General features: G+C 38.8%; 1 non-coding gene across 1 annotated transcript; it reads right to left on the reverse strand.

The window, feature by feature from the left end:
- Positions 1 to 6,952: 6,952 nt before the first annotated feature.
- On the reverse strand, positions 6,953 to 7,084 carry LOC114514948. Its single transcript, XR_003686165.1, has one exon. It is a non-coding gene; the product is annotated as a small nucleolar RNA SNORA66 (small nucleolar RNA).
- Between the last annotated feature and the right edge of the window lie 2,673 nt (positions 7,085 to 9,757).

Here is a 9,757-nt window from a genome sequence, read left to right on the forward strand (position 1 = left end):
ATAAAGCACAAATAATACCGTACGTGGGTTGCCAAAGACTTTGGTAATCTATGAGCCAGTTCATAATGTTAATTTATTGAAGACGTGAATTCAAGGACATATAATTATGTTGGCCAAAAGAAACACTATGTTACATCTGATTAATGCTCTTTTTGCAGTGAAATTAATAGTATGTAGATAAGTGTCGCACTTTCCCAATTTTGGGGGTGATCTAAAGATATGTAATTAAATGAAATTTGCATAGAATTGTATAATAGAATGAAATTTTCCAGTTGTCTCAGAATTCCTGCTGCAAATTCAGAAAGAACACTAATAAGCTTCTCCCCATTGTGAAGAGCCGCTTCTGGACACATAGCCACAGGCCCTGCTAAAATTTGACCAGCACTTCTGCTTCCTTCACTCCCACCGCCCTTTCAAGCCCAAATGAGGCAAAGGCCCATATTCATCAGAGGAAAGAACGCATCTGAGTATTCGGTTGTATAATTATTAACAAACCTGACAATACTCCGTATTCCAAACAAGTGAGCTGGGTCCCCGGAGAATCACACAAGAGGACTGGGGAGCTTCTGCAGGCGCTGCTCAGACCACAGCCCCCAGATGGGTCTGCTGAGCTGGGGAAACCTGTGCCAGGCTGCCAGGCGGGGCGTGGGTGGGAGCGTTTGGGGAGGAGAATGGCATTTGCCCCCTTGGAGTTTCAAGGCGTCTGTGAATGTATAGGCTAAAAGCTGATTCTTTTCTACACGTTTTTTGAAAATTAGATTCCAGAGGAAGCAGCCAGAGAAAGTGGAATGACAAGGGAAGGAGACATCGAGAGTCCCGTATACGCCCATTGTTTAGTGTGGTAAGCTTAGCGTTGCCATAAAATACAGGGTGTCCTGTTCAATTTGAATTCCAGGTGGACAACAAATAATTTTAAATAAGAGCATGTCCTCACTATGATAGGGAGCACACTTATTTAAGTATGACTTTTTATTTATCTGAAATTCAAATGTAAGTTGATGCCCTTTAGTTTTATTTGCTAAATCTGACCAGCTTAGCTAGAATGCATGCATGAATTAAAGTACTGCGGCCTGTTACAGCAAACTCTAAAGTGTATAATGGGTTCAAGTATGATAGAATTTATTTCTTGTGCATGAAAAGTACAAAGAAATAAGTAGCTCCTTTTTAACTGAGCCCAAAGATATTTTATCTTGTGGTTCCAAAATGTCCAAAGGTGCCTTCCAGGTCTCTATGTTTGTACCCCATCTATTACTGAGATTCCTCAGTAACCTGATTACACATGAAATGGAAAGTTATCAGGGCGGTTCTTCTAAATTCCGGATGTTTCTAGCCTCAGATACCTTTAGAAATCCACAAATGTGTCCTCCGAAGCAAACCTTTTTTTTGTTTTGTTTTGTTTCCAACCCTATTGAATTTGAAACAGCCGTGTGTCTTAAATATAATTGAATTCTAGCCAGGAACAGCTGAAGTACAGACCCAGATGGAAGTTTTGCTTCATGTTGTTTGGTGCAGATTGATCCCAGGGGCCAAAAGCTCTAGTTCAAGACTTGATTGTAAGAAAAAAGAAAAAAAAGAGGAAGGGGAGTTGTGAAAATTGGCAATAAAGATGGCTACAAATCATAATTGCTAATAAAAGGCCATACTTGTTCTTCTGACATCATTGGTTTATAGCATATAAAATATATAAAGTTCCTCTGGGTTGTGCTTAAAATATTTTAAATCTCATACTAGGGTTATTAAAACTTAACAAAGAGTACTTACATTTTTTAAAGTATTATAAATATTTTACTGCAACCTGTTTTGATATGTACAATAATAATATGATCCAAAAATAATATTTTTGTATGATTTTATTGTAACTCATCTCCTGAACAGTTCTCAAGTTCTCTGTGTGGTTAGACAGAAGACAATACTGAAGAAAAAAAAGCAGCAGCAGGAGCACTAATCAGGCAAGCACATATCGCCAGCATACCTCTGTAACTTCTCATCACAGGGGGAGGATTTATTCGTAGATAAAATTGGTGTTCAAGGAATGTCTTAAATATTGATAAATGCATTCTGATCTCCATAAAACTTAATGTGTTGCTGAAGCTACAATTAGCTGAAAGAACAAAAATTGAACAGAATGCAGATCGGCTATGTTGTAAGAGTCCATCTACTAGTAAGTAAAAGAAACTACATTTCTAAACAACTTTTACTGTAACTTTCACTATACCTCTTTTAAAATTATCTATTTTGTAAGTGAAAATTTATAAAGCCACTATGGAAAGCAGTATGGAGGTTTTGCAAATCTAAAAATAGAACTATTACATAAACCCCAGCAATCTGGGTATATATCTATAGGAAATAAAACCATCACCTGGAAGAGATATTGGTACCCCCCTGCGGCATTATTCATGGAAGCCAAGATGTAGGAAAAGCCCCACGTGTCCATCAGCAAAAGACTAGATCAAGAAAATGTGATACCTATATACAATAAAATATTATTCAGCCTTAAAAAAGGAAATTCCACCATTTGTAAAAACACAGACAAAACTGGAGGATATTAAGCTAAATGAAATAAGCCAGACACAGAAAGACACATACTGTATGGTATCACTTATAAGTATAAAATCTGGGGGGAAAAAAGAAAAGAAAAACTTGAACTCACAGAAGCAGAGAGTAGAAAAGTGGTTGGTTTCCAGGGGCTGGGATGGATCGGGGGCCAGGCAGGGAATAGGGAGAGGTTGGTCAAAGGTGCGAACTTTTAATTACCAAGTAAATAAGATCTGAGGGTCTAATGAATAACATGATGACTATAGTTGACAACACTGTACTGTTATCATTGAAATGTACTAAGACAGTATAACTTACATGTTCTCACCGGAAAAAAAAGGAAGTGGATGTAAATATGTGTGTCGGTGATGCATGTGTTAACTGAATCCTTGACGGGGAATCCTCTCCCCACTCACTGAAAAGTCACCTGGAAAGGCAGTATGTACACCAAAAGTGTATACAATTTGTCGATTGGGAGTTATCAGATTTGTAACGTTTATTGTCTTATAAAACCAGAGTGGACAAAAAAATAGACTGGCTTCAAATATTTACTTCCCTTGGGTTCACTCTCCTCGTGCAGCGTGTAACTGAATGATGGGCAGAGGCAGTCGCATGTGGTGGAAATGCAAGCATGGAGAACGCACGGGCTTCAGAGACAAACCGCCTGGGCCCCAACCCTGGCTCGGCTCTCTACTCACTACGTAAGTGACTCTCCCAGTCATTTAATTCCTGCGCCTCATTTTCTCATTGATGAGGCGAGGAGAGTAATTCTGATGTTGCAAGGATGCCTTGCATTAACATATATAAAAACACCTAGAAAAGCACGGGAGATGTAGACAATGCTATTGTTAGTGCCACCTTTGTGACTTAACATACCTTGCTTCCTCTGTATCCGCTTCTTTTTGAAAAGATTGATTTCTTTTTTTAAAAAAAATGGCAATAGTAACCATTTTTTAAGTATGCAATTCAGTGACATTAATTACACACACAACATCGTGCAATTAGCACCAAAATCTAATTCAAAACCTCTTTCTCCATCCCATACAGAAACCATAAACATTCAACAATAAGCCCTTTCCCCATCTCCTAGTAAACTGCTTCGTGTCCAAGGGTGGATTTATTTAAAAATTGTGAACACATTATATATCCTTTTTATGACATATAAGAAGCCATCTTTAGATTAATGTTAAAACTTTCACATTTACAAAATTGTTTTTGACACATTTTAAAATGTAGACATCTTAAAGAAGCCCCCCAAAAGTTGAATGTGTCTTGCTTTGCAGGTTTATCTTTAAATGATCATATCTCCGAGCTATTTTGAAAAGATTTTTAAAAATGGCTAAAAATATTTTACAAGTGGTGATGATTAAAATCTCCTTATCTTTGGAAGGGTCTATTAATGATGCACAATGAATTTAAGCTACAAGCACGTAACAGTTTAATCAAGCATGTGGTTCGTACCAGAATACAAATGGTCTTACGTTGTCACTGCGGCTGTTTATGGAGTACTTATTATATCAAGAAAAGCACACTTCACCAAAAACCACAGCACAGATTTCACATGCTCTTTTCAAACAGTTTCTGTTTCTCAGTTTAGGAGAGAAGAATTGCATGGAATTACTGTCTCTCCAGGATCTGGGCTACATGACAAGTACTATCCCAGGCCATTCATAAGAAGCACAAAGGGCAGGACAGTAAGTCCAGTCCTTTCATATGTCACCAAAGAGCACCACACAGGGTAAACTGGAAACCAAAAAGAAAAGTAATTGTTGCAGGCAACCTGGAGTCAAGCGTTTTCTTCAGTTGCTTCATGGGGTCCATTAAAAGCTCATACTGGCTACTGCAGCAATAGTCCCCAGGAAATAAAACACCATAAAATGTTTCATGCCACTGGGAGGCCATAGCAATCCAGTTCCAAGGAGAGAACAGAAAATGCTGCATACAAAGCCTATGCCACACCCCTTTAACCAAGGGTTGAAATTAAGGGACAAGGCATCTAGGACCTTTGCAGTCAGGATGACTCTTTGTCACCATGGCTGCACAGGACCCTCCACAGCTTCTCCATGGCCATTTGTATTGTAGGCTCCTTGTATTACAGGCTTCCCCCCACTAGGTGAGTGTTCCAGGAGCCCATCTGTATCAGGGCACCAGCTGGCATTCAGTGACTTTTTATTTTGAAGGCTCTTTCAACACATTTGCCCATTTCATGATGGGTGATTTACAAGCACACTTGCCCACAGTGCACTGAGTGTTCAGCAGTTTTTGACCAAAAAGGGCATGACCCCATGCCCCACCTCCCTGTTCACCCAATTGTGTGATGAACGACTTTTTGTTTTGATGGTTTGTTTGTTTCCAAGGTGGAAAAGTCCTCAAAGAGAAACATTTTGCCAATGTGGAAGAGGTGAAAAAAATGGCAGAAGCACTAAAATGCATCAAAATCAAAAACTGTTTTGAGCAGTGGAAAAACATTTCGATAGGTGTATTGCATCAGATGGAGAGTACTTTGAAGGTGACTGAAGTTTAAACATGTAAGAATAAATACACAATTTTTTATAAATAAATTCTGCTTTTGCAGGGGGTCCTCCCTTATATGATTGCTTCAGCTTGGAAAATGATACAATGAGGTTCATGTGAAGATTTAGTACATTTTTTTTGGGGGGTGTATACTGCACATAGAAGCTGACCATACATGACCAATGATGAAATTTGAGAGATAACAAGGCCTAGATCATAAAGGATCTTTTTTTAAAGATTTTATTTATTTATTTTAGAGACATGGGGAAGGGAGGGAGAAAGAAAGGGAGTGAAACATCAATGTGTGGTTGCCTCTAGCACACCCCATACTAAGGATATGGCCCACAACCCAGGCATGTGCCCTGACTGGGAATCAAACCGGCGATGCTTTGGTTCACAGGCCAGCACTCAATCCACTGAGCTACACCAGCCAGGGCTTCATAAAGGATCTTGACCACCATGCTTAGGCAGATATAGTAGGCAGTGAACACCACAGAAGTATTTTAAGACAATTTCTTTTAAAAAAAGATCATCTCAAACATGCCCCACCGAGGCAAAAAAGTTCAAGTTCCACTAGTTCAAAGGAAAATTAACACTGCAAGACTTAAAAAAATAACAAATATATTGGGAAATGATGAGAGTGGGGGAATGTACAATTATCATGAAAACTCAGACCCATCTTTTTTACTAAATAAGATGAAATACAATGTATCCATTCTTTCCATTTCTCTTGATTTAGAAAGGAACAGAACCAGCCATGCTCTGTATTAACATTTCCTTTACAACTAAAACATTATGAGTTGGATAAGCCTTTATTAAATGTAGACATTTCCATTCAGCACCTTGATTTGTGTGTAGATGGAGAGAAGGAGTTTGTAAATCGTGGTCACTGTGCAGCAGGAGCAGCAACTGGACACAGGTTAGAAATCAACATGTGTCACTCCAGCCGGGACCTACTGAACCTCCAGCTCTGGAAGGAGGCCAAGCAGTGTGCGTTCCAACAGGGACATTCAGAAGCAGGCTAAAACTTGAGACCCACTCGTAAATAAAGATACTACAATACCCGTGACCTCAGGCAAATGACTTCTCTACTTATCTGCTTTAATTTCCCAAAGCCAGCATCTGACTAGAGGAACCGATTATATTTACTACTCAGCAAATGTTGATTTTGAATGGGCAACTCCTATGTAATTAAGCCCTGAGCTAGATTTGGGGAACAAGGAAAAGAAGGCAAAGCATCTGCCCCTGAGAGTAAACAACCCGCCTATAAGCCTTTCCAATCACTGACACAAGTGGGCAAAAGTAGGTTTACAGCTAAGAGGATGAGAAACAGTAACTAAAGCTATTGTAATCATGATAACCTGAAGGTCCTTTTCCATACTAACAACTGTAAACCTATTTTTGCCAACCCTGTCTAAAGTAAGAGCTATTTGCTATTACAGAGTTATCCCCAGAGAGTGGCAGGACAGCCTAGAAGAGTATTACTTAGCTGCCTGGATGGAAGAGGCAGGGATAGTGACAAGTGAGGAGAAAAGAACCTTCGTTGAGTTTCAGGGGATGCATAGTTCTCCAGAATGACAGTGGGTAAAGAGCTTTTCCTGCAGGGGTCATTACACATGAAAATATGATTCAGCAAGGCTCGTGTGAGGATTTGGAAAATGACAAGTCTTTCTATTTTCTTTCACTTTCGATAGAGGTATAGTGTACATAGCACCTCACTGCCTGGCCGGAAATTAAATTGGAGAAATAATGAGGTCCAGGTTGCAAAGGGCCTTGACAACTGTGCTTAGGCAGGCAGCCCTGACCCAGCAGGCAGTGCGTATCACGGAAGCATTTGAAGCCAGAAAGTAAAACAAACAAAAAAATCTTTGAGTTAAATTTCATTAATTAATTAACTAATTTACACTATGCTAGCATAGAACGGACCACCTCAGTAGCTTCTGAGGCTAATACATTTCTATTACCAAAATTACTTTATCAAACCTGGTTCTCCTCACTTCTGTAACACCATGTAGAAAAAACTTTAAGTATTAAAATAATAATTTGCCATCTGATTAGATGATGGCCGGGAAAGGAGTCAGAAAGAAATGTGCCAGATGTTTCTTGTACACCTATTGCAATGATTTGCTAAAATATCTGAAGTGAAACAGTCATTTGGACACATTTTGATATGAATTTGTTCATAACACTGGCATTTTAGTGTAAGACATGGTTTCCTATTTGCAACATGTAGTATCTTGCTTGTCATAAGCGCTGAACACTCTTTTAAACAATTGTTTTTAAACATCTCAACAAAGAATGCAGCAAATCTATTACAAGTATTTGTTTTGCTTTAAGTCCAATGAAGAAACAGTTGTGTGCAAATGATGTTTTTCATTTTCCCCCAAATTTGTCATTTCAAGGTGCATTTGAAATGTATAGTTAGAAACATTCACTGAATAATTGGGGGAAAATTGCAAAAGTGAAAATAATGATTCTCTGTTTTCCCCATTTTATTCTTTCTTCCTAATATTTCCATCATACTTATTCAGGGTCTGAAGTAAAATAAGAATATTTCAGTTTTGTTCTTTCCTCCTTTCTAATTGCTTGAGGTCTGCAGATTCAAGAGACCCCTGTACCTGTGAGTATGAAAGTCATCTCCTGTACCCCCAGAACATGCCTACTATCCATTAAGGGTGTGGCATTATATGTAGCTGGATCAGAGAAGACCAGGTCTCACCATTACATTGCAAAATCAACCCGATTTCTGATTAAACAGATGGAACATGACATTTCAGGACATCTAAACTCTCAAAAAAATGGTTAGCATTTTAATAATGAAAGAACCTAAAGTATGTAATAAGTTGTTAAGAACATTTATCCAAACTTGGCCATATACCAAAAGGAGGTCTGCATGTCCTTTCAAAGTCACATTGGAACGTTAGCTTATGGGCCCATGAGAAAGTCATGTATTGAGGCATATGTTCCTTCTGTTTCACTTGTTATTTATCATTAATTAGGTCTCAGAGTTTATGAAGTTACATCCTAACTTGTGGATTTGTGTTTGGTAGAGATATAAATTATTCTGTCTGAAGAAAAAAGATGGTCCCAAATGTTATGGTTTTGTTGCCTTATTAAAAATTAACCAGGTTTGTATCTCACCCTGTAGTCACTTGGCAGAAGGGGCTGGGGATGTCTCCGAAGGCTCTTTTATGAGACCCTAATCCCATTCATGAGGACCTCACCCTTATGACCTAATCATCCCCCAAACTTCCCACGTCCTGATACCATCACCTTTGGGAGTTCAGTCTCCATGTATAAATTTTGGGAGGATACAAATCACCGCACAGTCTATAAATATTCACACATGGCTTTGTGGTGTGCCAACTTGGCCAGGAAAAACTACATTTTCCAGAATTGCCTTTGTAGCGTATTTCCAGATGCAGTGGACTACAGGAGAGATCTTCAAGAGAGCTGGAAGACAGAAAGGAAGCACGAACCTGTGTTCTCCTGCTTATCCAATAACCGAACACTGACCAAGCTAGGTGTCACTGTGAAGGGAATTTGCAGATATAAATAAAGTACCTAATCAGCTCATTTTAAATTAGGGACATTACTTTGGGCGAGCCTGATTTATTCCATAGGAAGGCCTTAAAAAGTATTTAAGCCTTTCCTGAGGACATACCTTAGGCCCTGTTGGATTCCAGGCTGCTCCTAACCATTAGGTTCCAACTACCTGTGCATAGAAAGCTTTGGCCCATACCGCTGAGTACCAGACTGTGATCATCCCTTCTTGATTTTCTGACCTGTATGATTTCAGATTTGCTTGACCAGTCTCCACAATGTGTAAGTCAATTCCTTGGAAGAACAAAATTAACAGATATGTGCATTTGGAAGCGAGTGTATCGATATACCTCATTCTACACAGATAGTCAGGAAATGATAATTAGGAGCACTCTGAAACCAAGCAGGGCCCAAGATGTGTCCTCAGAAAAGGCTTAAACACTTTCTAAGACCTTCCTACAGAATAAACCAGGCAGGCCTGCCTGGTTGAACCCTGACTGACAAACCTCACCAGTGAGTCAAAGAAAACTTTGCCATGTTTATTCTAAATTTGTATGAGAGTCACCTTGTTCAACTTTTAAAAGTTCCTTGACAAGGTAAATAGTGAATATCAGCAATAGCTTCTCTGGGCTCTGCTAAACATAATACAGTAAGAAATCAAATATTTTGCTTATTTGAAAAAAATGTTTCTCTTCATGGCTCCAAAGTAACTAATATTGAGTTGTAGTAGTGACGTTATTAAGGAATGATCTTAAATAATAATATTATTTATTAATAATATTGTTTAGAAAGGAGGTTACCTAATTTCTTATTTAGCATATGGAAACCCATTCAATTTGGGGGGAGTAACCTTGTAAGAATACTTCAAACAAGATACCCTAGAGCTCACTGACAATGACGTACTTTGCTTATCACCCACTCCAATTGATTGCTTTAGCAAGGTGTAACAGAGACAGAAAAAAACACAAAGGACCTACGTGACCAGGGAAGCTACTCGGGTCAAATGCCGCATCCTATCAGTCTGTCGAAATCAACAAGACAGAATGGCAACTAGGAAGCAACTCTGGGAAAGGCCAATTATTTATATTAAGTATTTCTGTAAATTGAGTCAAAAACATGACTCATGATGACTTTTGGCAGCTGGAGGGACAGACAACACTGTTAT

The sequence above is a fragment of the Phyllostomus discolor genome, chromosome 7 (genome assembly GCF_004126475.2).
Source record: "Phyllostomus discolor isolate MPI-MPIP mPhyDis1 chromosome 7, mPhyDis1.pri.v3, whole genome shotgun sequence".
Lineage (NCBI taxonomy): Eukaryota > Metazoa > Chordata > Mammalia > Chiroptera > Phyllostomidae > Phyllostomus > Phyllostomus discolor.